The following is a 12,001-nucleotide window of genomic DNA, read 5'->3' as shown; positions in this document are numbered from 1 at the left end:
GAACGAACATCTGTCCACATGCTCAGTTCTGAGGGATAAGTGTGTGTGAATGCCGTCCTTCACCTAGCTTGTTGGGAACCCAAAGTTTCTTTTCAGTTGCAAACTACACTCCATAAATATATATAGGTAGGTACTAGCTCCAACTCGGTTTTACAGTGAAAACTGCAGGAACTTCAAACAGGCTCTAGGAAGCAGACTGAGAAAGCAGAGTAAAAGTTTCTCCTGCAACCCGTTCCCTTTGTGCTAGATGAACGAACGTCTGTCCACATGCTCAGTTCTGAGAGATAAGTGATTGTGAATGCCGTTCTTCACCTAGCTTTTTGGGAACACATAGTTTCTTTTCAGTTGCAAACTCCACTCCATACATATATATGGGGAGGCACTAGCTCCAAATCGGTTTTACAATAAAAACTGCAGGAATTTCAAACCGGCAGTAGGAAACAGACTGTGATACCAGAGTAAAAGTTTCTCCTACAACCCGTTCCCTTTCTGCTAAATGAACGAACGTCTGTCCACATGCTCAGTTCTGAGAGATAATTGTGTGTGAAAGCCGTCCTTCATCTAGCTTGTTGGGAACACAAAGTTTCTTTTCAGTTGCAAACTCCACTCCATACATATATATGGGGAGGTACTATCTCCAACACGCTTTTACAGTGAAAACTGCAGGAACTTCAAACCGGCACTAGGAAACAGACTGAGAAACCAGAGTAAAAGTTTCCCCTACATCCCGTTCCCTTTCTGCTAGATGAAACAACGTCCCTCCACATGCTCAGTTCTGAGAGATAAGTGTATGTGAAAGCCGTCCTTCACCTAGCTTGTTGGGAACACAAAGTTTCTTTAAAGTTGCAAACTACAATCCATACATATATAAGTTGAGGTACTAGCTCCAACTCGGTTTTACAGTGAAAATTGCAGGAACTTCAAACTGGCACTAGGAAACAGACTGAGAAACCAGAGTAAAAGTTTCTCCTAAAACCCGTTCCCTTTCTGCTAGATGAACGAACGTCTGTCCACATGCTCAATTCTGACAGATAAGTGTGTGTGAAAGCCGTCCTTCACCTATTTTGTTGGGAACACAAAGTTTCTTTTCAGTTGCAAACTCCACTCCATACATATATATGGGGAGGTACTAGCTCCGACTCGGTTTTACAGTGAAAAATGCAGGAACATCAAACCGGCACTAGGAAACAGACTGAGAAACTAGAGTAAAAATTTCTCCTACATCCCGTTCCCTTGGTAGTAGATGAACGAACGTCTCTCCACATGCTCAGTTCTGAGAAATATGTGTGTGTGAATGCCGTCCTTCACTTATCTTGTTGGGAACACAAAGTTTCTTTTCAGTTGCAAATTCCAATCCATACACTTATATGGGGATGTACAAGCTCCAACTCGGTTTTACAGTGAAAACTGCAGGAACATCAAACCGGCACTAAGAAACAGACTGAGAAACCAGAGTAAAAGTTTCTCCTACAACCCGTTCAATATGTGCAAGATGAACGAACGTTGTCCACATGCTCAGTTCTGAGATATAAGTGTGTGTGGAAGCCGTACTTCACCTAGCTTGTTGGTAACACAAAGGTTCTTTTCAGTTGCAAACACTACTCCATATAAATATACGGGGAGGTACTAGCTCCAACTCGGTTTTACAGTGAAAACTGCAGGAAATTCAAACCGGCACTAGGAAACAGAATGAGAATCCAGAGTAAAAGTTACCCCTACATCCCGTTCAATTTTTCCTAGATGAACGAACGTCTGTCCACATGCTCAGTTCTGAGAGATAAGTGTGTGTGAAAGCCGTCCTTCAACTAGCTTGTTTGGAACACAAAGTTTCTTTTCAGTTGCAATCTCTACTCCATATATATATACGGGGAGGTACTAGCTCCAACTCGGTTTTACAGTGAAAACTGCAGGAACTTCAAACCGGCACTAAGAAACAGACTGAGAAACCAGAGTAATAGTTTCTCCTGCAAACCGTTCCATTTGTGCTTGATGAACGAAGGTCTCTCCACATGCTCAGTTCTGAGAGATAAGTGTGTGTGAAAGCCGTCCTTCAAATAGCTTGTTGGGAACACATATATTCTTTTCAGTTGCAAACTACACTCCATACATATATATGGTTAGGTAATAGCTTCAACTCGGTTTACAGTGAAAACTGCAGGAACATCAAAACGGCACTAGGAAACAGAATGAGAAACCAGAGTATAAATTTCTCCTACAAGCCGTTCCCTTTGTACTAGATGAACGAACTTCTCTCAACATTCTCAGTTCTGAGGGATAAGTGTGTGTGAAAGCCATCCTTCACCTAGCTTGTTCGGTACACAAAGTTTCTTTTCAGTTGCAAACTCCACTCCATACATATATATGGGGAGGTACTAGCTCCAACTCGGTTTTACATTGAAATCTGCAGGAACTTCAAACCTGCACTAGGAAACAGACTGAGAAACCAGAGTAAAAGTTTCTCCTACAACACGTTCAATTTGTGCTAGATGAACGAACGTCTGTCCACATGCTCAGTTCTGAGAGATAAGTGTGTGTGAAAGCCGTCCTTCACCAAGTTGTTGGGAACACCAATTTTCTTTTCAGTTGCAAACTGCACTCCATACATATATATGGGGAGGTACTATCTCCAACTCGGTTTTACAGTGAAAACTGCAGGAACTTCAAACCGGCACTAGGAAACAGACTGAGAATCCAGAGTAAAAGTTTCCCCTACAAGCCGTTTCCTTTGTGCTAGATGAACGAACGTCTGTCCACATGCTCAGTTTTGAGAGATAATTGTGTGGGAAGCCGTCCTTCACATAGCTTGATGGGAACACAAAGTTTCTTTTCAGTTGCAAAATCCACTCCATACATATATATTTGGAGGTACTAGCTCCAACTCTGTTTTACAGTGAAAACTGCAGGAACTTCAAACAGGCTCTAGGAAGCAGACTGAGAAAGCAGAGTAAAAGTTTCTCCTGCAACCCGTTCCCTTTGTGCTAGATGAACGAACGTCTGTCCACATGCTCAGTTCTGAGATATAAGTGATTGTGAATGCCGTTCTTCACCTAGCTTTTTGGGAACACATAGTTTCTTTTCAGTTGCAAACTCCACTCCATACATATATATGGGGAGGCACTAGCTCCAAATCGGTTTTACAATAAAAACTGCAGGAATTTCAAACCGGCAGTAGGAAACAGACTGTGATACCAGAGTAAAAGTTTCTCCTACAACCCGTTCCCTTTCTGCTAAATGAACGAACGTCTGTCCACATGCTCAGTTCTGAGAGATAATTGTGTGTGAAAGCCGTCCTTCATCTAGCTTGTTGGGAACACAAAGTTTCTTTTCAGTTGCAAACTCCAATCCATACATATATATGGGGAGGTACTAGCTCCAACTCGGTTTTACAGTGAAAATTGCAGGAACTTCAAACTGGCACTAGGAAACAGACTGAGAAACCAGAGTAAAAGTTTCTCCTAAAACCCGTTCCCTTTCTGCTAGATGAACGAACGTCTGTCCACATGCTCAATTCTGACAGATAAGTGTGTGTGAAAGCCGTCCTTCACCTATTTTGTTGGGAACACAAAGTTTCTTTTCAGTTGCAAACTCCACTCCATACATATATATGGGGAGGTACTAGCTCCGACTCGGTTTTACAGTGAAAAATGCAGGAACATCAAACCGGCACTAGGAAACAGACTGAGAAACTAGAGTAAAAATTTCTCCTACATCCCGTTCCCTTGGTAGTAGATGAACGAACGTCTCTCCACATGCTCAGTTCTGAGAGATATGTGTGTGTGAATGCCGTCCTTCACTTATCTTGTTGGGAACACAAAGTTTCTTTTCAGTTGCAAATTCCAATCCATACACTTATATGGGGATGTACAAGCTCCAACTCGGTTTTACAGTGAAAACTGCAGGAACATCAAACCGGCACTAAGAAACAGACTGAGAAACCAGAGTAAAAGTTTCTCCTACAACCCGTTCAATATGTGCAAGATGAACGAACGTTGTCCACATGCTCAGTTCTGAGATATAAGTGTGTGTGGAAGCCGTACTTCACCTAGCTTGTTGGTAACACAAAGGTTCTTTTCAGTTGCAAACACTACTCCATATAAATATACGGGGAGGTACTAGCTCCAACTCGGTTTTACAGTGAAAACTGCAGGAAATTCAAACCGGCACTAGGAAACAGAATGAGAATCCAGAGTAAAAGTTACCCCTACATCCCGTTCAATTTTTCCTAGATGAACGAACGTCTGTCCACATGCTCAGTTCTGAGAGATAAGTGTGTGTGAAAGCCGTCCTTCAACTAGCTTGTTTGGAACACAAAGTTTCTTTTCAGTTGCAATCTCTACTCCATATATATATACGGGGAGGTACTAGCTCCAACTCGGTTTTACAGTGAAAACTGCAGGAACTTCAAACCGGCACTAAGAAACAGACTGAGAAACCAGAGTAATAGTTTCTCCTGCAAACCGTTCCATTTGTGCTTGATGAACGAAGGTCTCTCCACATGCTCAGTTCTGAGAGATAAGTGTGTGTGAAAGCCGTCCTTCAAATAGCTTGTTGGGAACACATATATTCTTTTCAGTTGCAAACTACACTCCATACATATATATGGTTAGGTAATAGCTTCAACTCGGTTTACAGTGAAAACTGCAGGAACATCAAAACGGCACTAGGAAACAGAATGAGAAACCAGAGTATAAATTTCTCCTACAAGCCGTTCCCTTTGTACTAGATGAACGAACTTCTCTCAACATTCTCAGTTCTGAGGGATAAGTGTGTGTGAAAGCCATCCTTCACCTAGCTTGTTCGGAACACAAAGTTTCTTTTCAGTTGCAAACTCCACTCCATACATATATATGGGGAGGTACTAGCTCCAACTCGGTTTTACATTGAAATCTGCAGGAACTTCAAACCTGCACTAGGAAACAGACTGAGAAACCAGAGTAAAAGTTTCTCCTACAACACGTTCAATTTGTGCTAGATGAACGAACGTCTGTCCACATGCTCAGTTCTGAGAGATAAGTGTGTGTGAAAGCCGTCCTTCACCAAGTTGTTGGGAACACCAATTTTCTTTTCAGTTGCAAACTGCACTCCATACATATATATGGGGAGGTACTATCTCCAACTCGGTTTTACAGTGAAAACTGCAGGAACTTCAAACCGGCACTAGGAAACAGACTGAGAATCCAGAGTAAAAGTTTCCCCTACAAGCCGTTTCCTTTGTGCTAGATGAACGAACGTCTGTCCACATGCTCAGTTTTGAGAGATAAGTGTGTGGGAAAGCCGTCCTTCACATAGCTTGATGGGAACACAAAGTTTCTTTTCAGTTGCAAAATCCACTCCATACATATATATTTGGAGGTACTAGCTCCAACTCGGTTTTACAGTGAATACTGCAGGAACTTCAAACCGGCACTAGGAAACTGACTGAGAAAGCAGAGAAAAGTTTCCCTGCAACCAGTTTCCTTTGTGCTAGTTGAACGAACGTCTGTCCACATGCTCAGTTCTGAGAGATAAGTGTGTGTGAAAGCCGTCCTTCACATAGCTTGTTGGGAACACAAAGTTTCTTTTCTGTTGCAAACTCCACTCCATACATATATATGGGGAGGTACTAGCTCCAATTCGGTTTTACAGTGAAAACTGCAGGAAATTCAAACCGGCACTAGGAAACAGACTGAGAATCCAGAGTAAAAGTTTCTCCTGCAACCCGTTCCCTTTGTGCTAGATGAACGAACGTCTGTCCACATGCTCAGTTCTGAGAGATAAGTGTGTGTGAAAGCTGTCCTTCACCTAGCTTGTTGGGAACACAAAGTTTCTTTAAATTTGCAAACTACACTCCATACATATATAAGTTGTGGTACTAGCTCCAACTCGGTTTTACAGTGAAAACTGCAGGAACTTCAAACCGGCACTAGGAAACAGACTGAGAAACTAGAGTAAAAATTTCTCCTACATCCCGTTCCCTTGGTACTAAATGAACGAACGTCTCTCCACATGCTCAGTTCTGAGAGACAAGTGTGTGTGAAAGCCGTTCTTCACCTAGCTTGTTGGGAACACAAAGATACTTTTCAGTTGCAAACTCCACTCCATAAATATATATATGGGGAGGTACTATCTCCAAATCGGTTTTACAGTGAAAAATGCAGGAACTTCAAACCTGCACTAGGAAACAGACTGAGAAACCAGAGTAAAAGTTTCTCCAATAAAAATTCCCTTTGTGCTAGATGAACGAACTTCTGTCCACATGCTCAGTTCTGCGAGATAAGTGTGTGTGAATGCCGTTCTTCACATAGCTTGTTGGGAACACAAAGGTTCTTTTCAGTTGCAAACACTACTCCATATAAATATACGGGGAGGTACTAGCTCCAACTCGGTTTTACAGTGAAAACTGCAGGAAATTCAAACCGGCACTAGGAAACAGAATGAGAATCCAGAGTAAAAGTTACCCCTACATCCCGTTCAATTTTTCCTAGATGAACGAACGTCTGTCCACATGCTCAGTTCTGAGAGATAAGTGTGTGTGAAAGCCGTCCTTCAACTAGCTTGTTTGGAACACAAAGTTTCTTTTCAGTTGCAATCTCTACTCCATATATATATACGGGGAGGTACTAGCTCCAACTCGGTTTTACAGTGAAAACTGCAGGAACTTCAAACCGGCACTAAGAAACAGACTGAGAAACCAGAGTAATAGTTTCTCCTGCAAACCGTTCCATTTGTGCTTGATGAACGAAGGTCTCTCCACATGCTCAGTTCTGAGAGATAAGTGTGTGTGAAAGCCGTCCTTCAAATAGCTTGTTGGGAACACATATATTCTTTTCAGTTGCAAACTACACTCCATACATATATATGGTTAGGTAATAGCTTCAACTCGGTTTACAGTGAAAACTGCAGGAACATCAAAACGGCACTAGGAAACAGAATGAGAAACCAGAGTATAAATTTCTCCTACAAGCCGTTCCCTTTGTACTAGATGAACGAACTTCTCTCAACATTCTCAGTTCTGAGGGATAAGTGTGTGTGAAAGCCATCCTTCACCTAGCTTGTTCGGAACACAAAGTTTCTTTTCAGTTGCAAACTCCACTCCATACATATATATGGGGAGGTACTAGCTCCAACTCGGTTTTACATTGAAATCTGCAGGAACTTCAAACCTGCACTAGGAAACAGACTGAGAAACCAGAGTAAAAGTTTCTCCTACAACACGTTCAATTTGTGCTAGATGAACGAACGTCTGTCCACATGCTCAGTTCTGAGAGATAAGTGTGTGTGAAAGCCGTCCTTCACCAAGTTGTTGGGAACACCAATTTTCTTTTCAGTTGCAAACTGCACTCCATACATATATATGGGGAGGTACTATCTCCAACTCGGTTTTACAGTGAAAACTGCAGGAACTTCAAACCGGCACTAGGAAACAGACTGAGAATCCAGAGTAAAAGTTTCCCCTACAAGCCGTTTCCTTTGTGCTAGATGAACGAACGTCTGTCCACATGCTCAGTTTTGAGAGATAAGTGTGTGGGAAAGCCGTCCTTCACATAGCTTGATGGGAACACAAAGTTTCTTTTCAGTTGCAAAATCCACTCCATACATATATATTTGGAGGTACTAGCTCCAACTCGGTTTTACAGTGAATACTGCAGGAACTTCAAACCGGCACTAGGAAACTGACTGAGAAAGCAGAGAAAAGTTTCCCTGCAACCAGTTTCCTTTGTGCTAGTTGAACGAACGTCTGTCCACATGCTCAGTTCTGAGAGATAAGTGTGTGTGAAAGCCGTCCTTCACATAGCTTGTTGGGAACACAAAGTTTCTTTTCTGTTGCAAACTCCACTCCATACATATATATGGGGAGGTACTAGCTCCAATTCGGTTTTACAGTGAAAACTGCAGGAAATTCAAACCGGCACTAGGAAACAGACTGAGAATCCAGAGTAAAAGTTTCTCCTGCAACCCGTTCCCTTTGTGCTAGATGAACGAACGTCTGTCCACATGCTCAGTTCTGAGAGATAAGTGTGTGTGAAAGCTGTCCTTCACCTAGCTTGTTGGGAACACAAAGTTTCTTTAAATTTGCAAACTACACTCCATACATATATAAGTTGTGGTACTAGCTCCAACTCGGTTTTACAGTGAAAACTGCAGGAACTTCAAACCGGCACTAGGAAACAGACTGAGAAACTAGAGTAAAAATTTCTCCTACATCCCGTTCCCTTGGTACTAAATGAACGAACGTCTCTCCACATGCTCAGTTCTGAGAGACAAGTGTGTGTGAAAGCCGTTCTTCACCTAGCTTGTTGGGAACACAAAGATACTTTTCAGTTGCAAACTCCACTCCATAAATATATATATGGGGAGGTACTATCTCCAAATCGGTTTTACAGTGAAAAATGCAGGAACTTCAAACCTGCACTAGGAAACAGACTGAGAAACCAGAGTAAAAGTTTCTCCAATAAAAATTCCCTTTGTGCTAGATGAACGAACTTCTGTCCACATGCTCAGTTCTGCGAGATAAGTGTGTGTGAATGCCGTTCTTCACATAGCTTGTTGGGAACACAAAGGTTCTTTTCAGTTGCAAACACTACTCCATATAAATATACGGGGAGGTACTAGCTCCAACTCGGTTTTACAGTGAAATCTGCAGGAAATTCAAACCGGCACTAGGAAACAGACTGAGAAACCAGAGTAATTGTTTCTCCTGCAAACCGTTCCCTTTATGCTAGATAAACGAACGTCAGTCCACATGCTCATTTCTGAGAGATAATTGTGTGTGAAAGCCATCCTTCACCTAGCTTGTTGGGAACACAAAGTTTCTTTTCAGTTGCAAACTCCACTCCATACAAATATACTGGGAGGTACTAGCTCCAACTCGGTTTTACAGTGAAAACTGCAGGAACTTCAAACCGGCACTAGGAAACAGACTGGGAAACCAGAGTAAAAGTTTCTCCTACAACAAGTTCCCTTTGTGCTAGATGAACGAACTTCTGTCCACATGCTCAGTTCTGCGAGATAAGTGTGTGTGAATGCCGTCCTTCACATAGCTTGTTGGGAACACAAAATTTCTTTTCAGTTGCAAATTCCACTCCATACATATATATGGGGAGGTACAAGCTCCAAATCTGTTTTACAGTGAAAACTGCAGGAACTTCAAACCGGCACTAGGAAACAGACTGAGAAACCAGAGAAAATGTTTCTCCTACAACCCGTTCAATTTGTGCTAGATGAACGAACGTTTGTCCACATGCTCAGTTCTGATATATAAGTGTGTGTGAAAGCCGTACTTCACCTAGCTTGCTGGGAACACAAAGTTTCTTTTCAGTTGCAAACACTACTCCATATAAATATACGGGGAGGTACTAGCTCCAACTCTGTTTTACAGTGATAACTGCGGGAAATTCATCCGGCACTAGGAAACAGAATTAGAATCCAGAGTAAAAGTTACCCCTACATCCCGTTCAATTTCTCCTAGATGAACGAACGTCTGTCCACATGCTCAGTTCTGAGAGATAAGTGTGTGTGAAAGCCGTCCTTCACATAGCTTGTTGGGAACACAAAGTTTCTTTTCAGTTGCAAACTCAACTCCATACATATATATGGGGAGGTACTAGCTCCAACTCTGTTTTACAGTGAAAACTGCAGGAAATTCAAACCGGCACTAGGAAACAGACTGAGAATCCAGAGTAAAAGTTTCTCCTGCAACCCGTTCCCTTTTTGCTAGATGAACGAACGTCTGTCCACATGCTCAGTTCTGAGAGATAAGTGTGTGTGAAAGCTGTCCTTCACCTAGCTTGTTGGGAACACAAAGTTTCTTTAAATTTGCAAACTACACTCCATACATATATAAGTTGTGGTACTAGCTCCAACTCGGTTTTACAGTGAAAATTGCAGGAACTTCAAACTGGCACTAGGAAATAGACTGAGAAAAAAGAGTAAAAGTTTCTCCTAAAATCCGTTCCCTTTCTGGTAGATGAACGAACGTCTGTCCACATGCTCAGTTCTGAGAGATAAGTGTGTGTGAAAGCCGTTCTTCAACTAGCTTGTTGGGAACACAAAGTTTCTTTTCAGTTGCAAAATCCAATCCATACATATATATGGGGAGGTACTAGCTCCAACTCGGTTTTACAGTGAAAACAGCAGGAACTTCAAACCGGCACTAGGAAACAGACTGAGAAACTAGAGTAAAAATTTCTCCTACTTCCCGTTCCCTTCGTACTAGATGAACGAACGTCTCTCCACATGCTCAGTTCTGAGAGATATGTGTGTGTGAAAGCCGTCCTTCACCTAGCTTGTTGGGAACACAAAGATACATTTCAGTTGCAAACTCCACTCCATAAATATATATATGGGGAGGTACTATCTCCAAATCGGTTTTACAGTGAAAAATGCAGGAACTTCAAACCTGCACTAGGAAACAGACTGAGAAACCAGAGTAAAAGTTTCTCCAATAACAAGTTCCCTTTGTGCTAGATGAACGAACGTCTGTCCACATGCTCAGTTCTGCGAGATAAGTGTGTGTGAATGCCGTCCTTCACATAGCTTGTTGGGAACACAAAGGTAATTTTCAGTTGCAAACACTACTCCATATAAATATACGGGGAGGTACTAGCTCCAATTCGGTTTTACAGTGAAATCTGCAGGAAATTCAAACCAGCACTAGGAAACAGAATGAGAATCCAGAGTAAAAGTTACTCCTACATCCCGTTCAATTTCTCCTAGATGAACGAACGTCTGTCCACATGCTCAGTTCTGAGAGATAAGTGTGTGTGAAAGCCGTCCTTCACCTAGCTTGTTGGGAACACAAAGTTTCTTTTCAGTTGCAATCTCTACTCCATATATATATACGTGGAGGTACTAGCTCCAACTCGGTTTTACAGTGAAAACTGCAGGAACTTCAAATCGGCACTAGGAAACAGACAGAGGAACCAGAGTAATAGTTTCTCCTACAACCCGTTCCATTTGTGCTAGATGAACGAAGGTCTCTCCACATGCTCAGGTCTGAGAGATAAGTGTGTGTGAAAGCCGTCCTTCACCAATTTGTTGGGAACACAAATTTTCTTTTCAGTTGAATTTGCACTCCATACATATATGTGGGGAGGTACTATCTCCAACTCGGTTTTACAGTGAAAACTGCAGGAACTTCAAACCGGCACTAGGAAACAGACTGAGAAAGCAGAGAAAAGTTTCCCTGCAACCCGTTCCTTTTGTGCTAGTTGAACGAACGTCTGTCCACATGCACAGTTCTGAGAGATAAGTGTGTGTGAAAGCCGTCCTTCACCTAGCTTGTTGGGAACACAAAGTTTCTTTTCAGTTGCAAACTCCACTCCATACAAATATATTGGGAGGTACTAGCTCCAACTCGGTTTTACAGTGAAAACTGCAGGAACTTCAAACCGGGACTAGGAAACAGACTGGGAAACCAGAGTAAAATTTTCTCCTGCAACCCGTTCCCTTTGTGCTAGATGAACGAACGTCTGTCCACATGCTCAGTTCTGAGAGATAAGTGTGTGTGAAAGCCGTCCTTCACCTAGCTTGTTGGGAACACAAAGTTTCTTTTCAGTTGCCAACTCCAATCCATATATATATATGGGGAGGTACCAGCTCCAACTCGGTTTTACAGTGAAAACTGCAGGAACTTCAAACCGGCACTAGGAAACAGAGTGAGAAACCAAAGTAATAGTTTCTACTACAACCCGTTCCCTTTCTGCTAGATGAACGAACGTCTCTCCACATGATAAGTTCTGAGAGATAAGTGTGTGTGAAAGCCGTCCTTCAACTAGCTTGTTGGGAACACAAAGTTTCTTTTCAGTTGCAAACCCCACTCCATACATATATAAGGGTAGGTAAAAGCTCCAACTCGGTTTTACAGTGAAAACTGCAGGAACTTCAAACCGGCACTAGGAAACAGACTGAGAGACCAGAGTAAAAGTTTCTCCTACAACCCGTTCCCTTTCTGCTAGATGAACGAAAGTCTGTCCACATGCTCAGTTCTGAGAGATAAGTGTGTGTGAAAGCCGTCCTTCAC

This window comes from Camelus dromedarius, unplaced genomic scaffold (assembly GCF_036321535.1).
Source record: "Camelus dromedarius isolate mCamDro1 unplaced genomic scaffold, mCamDro1.pat HAP1_SCAFFOLD_123, whole genome shotgun sequence".
NCBI lineage: Eukaryota > Metazoa > Chordata > Mammalia > Artiodactyla > Camelidae > Camelus > Camelus dromedarius.
This window is presented reverse-complemented; position numbering follows the sequence as displayed.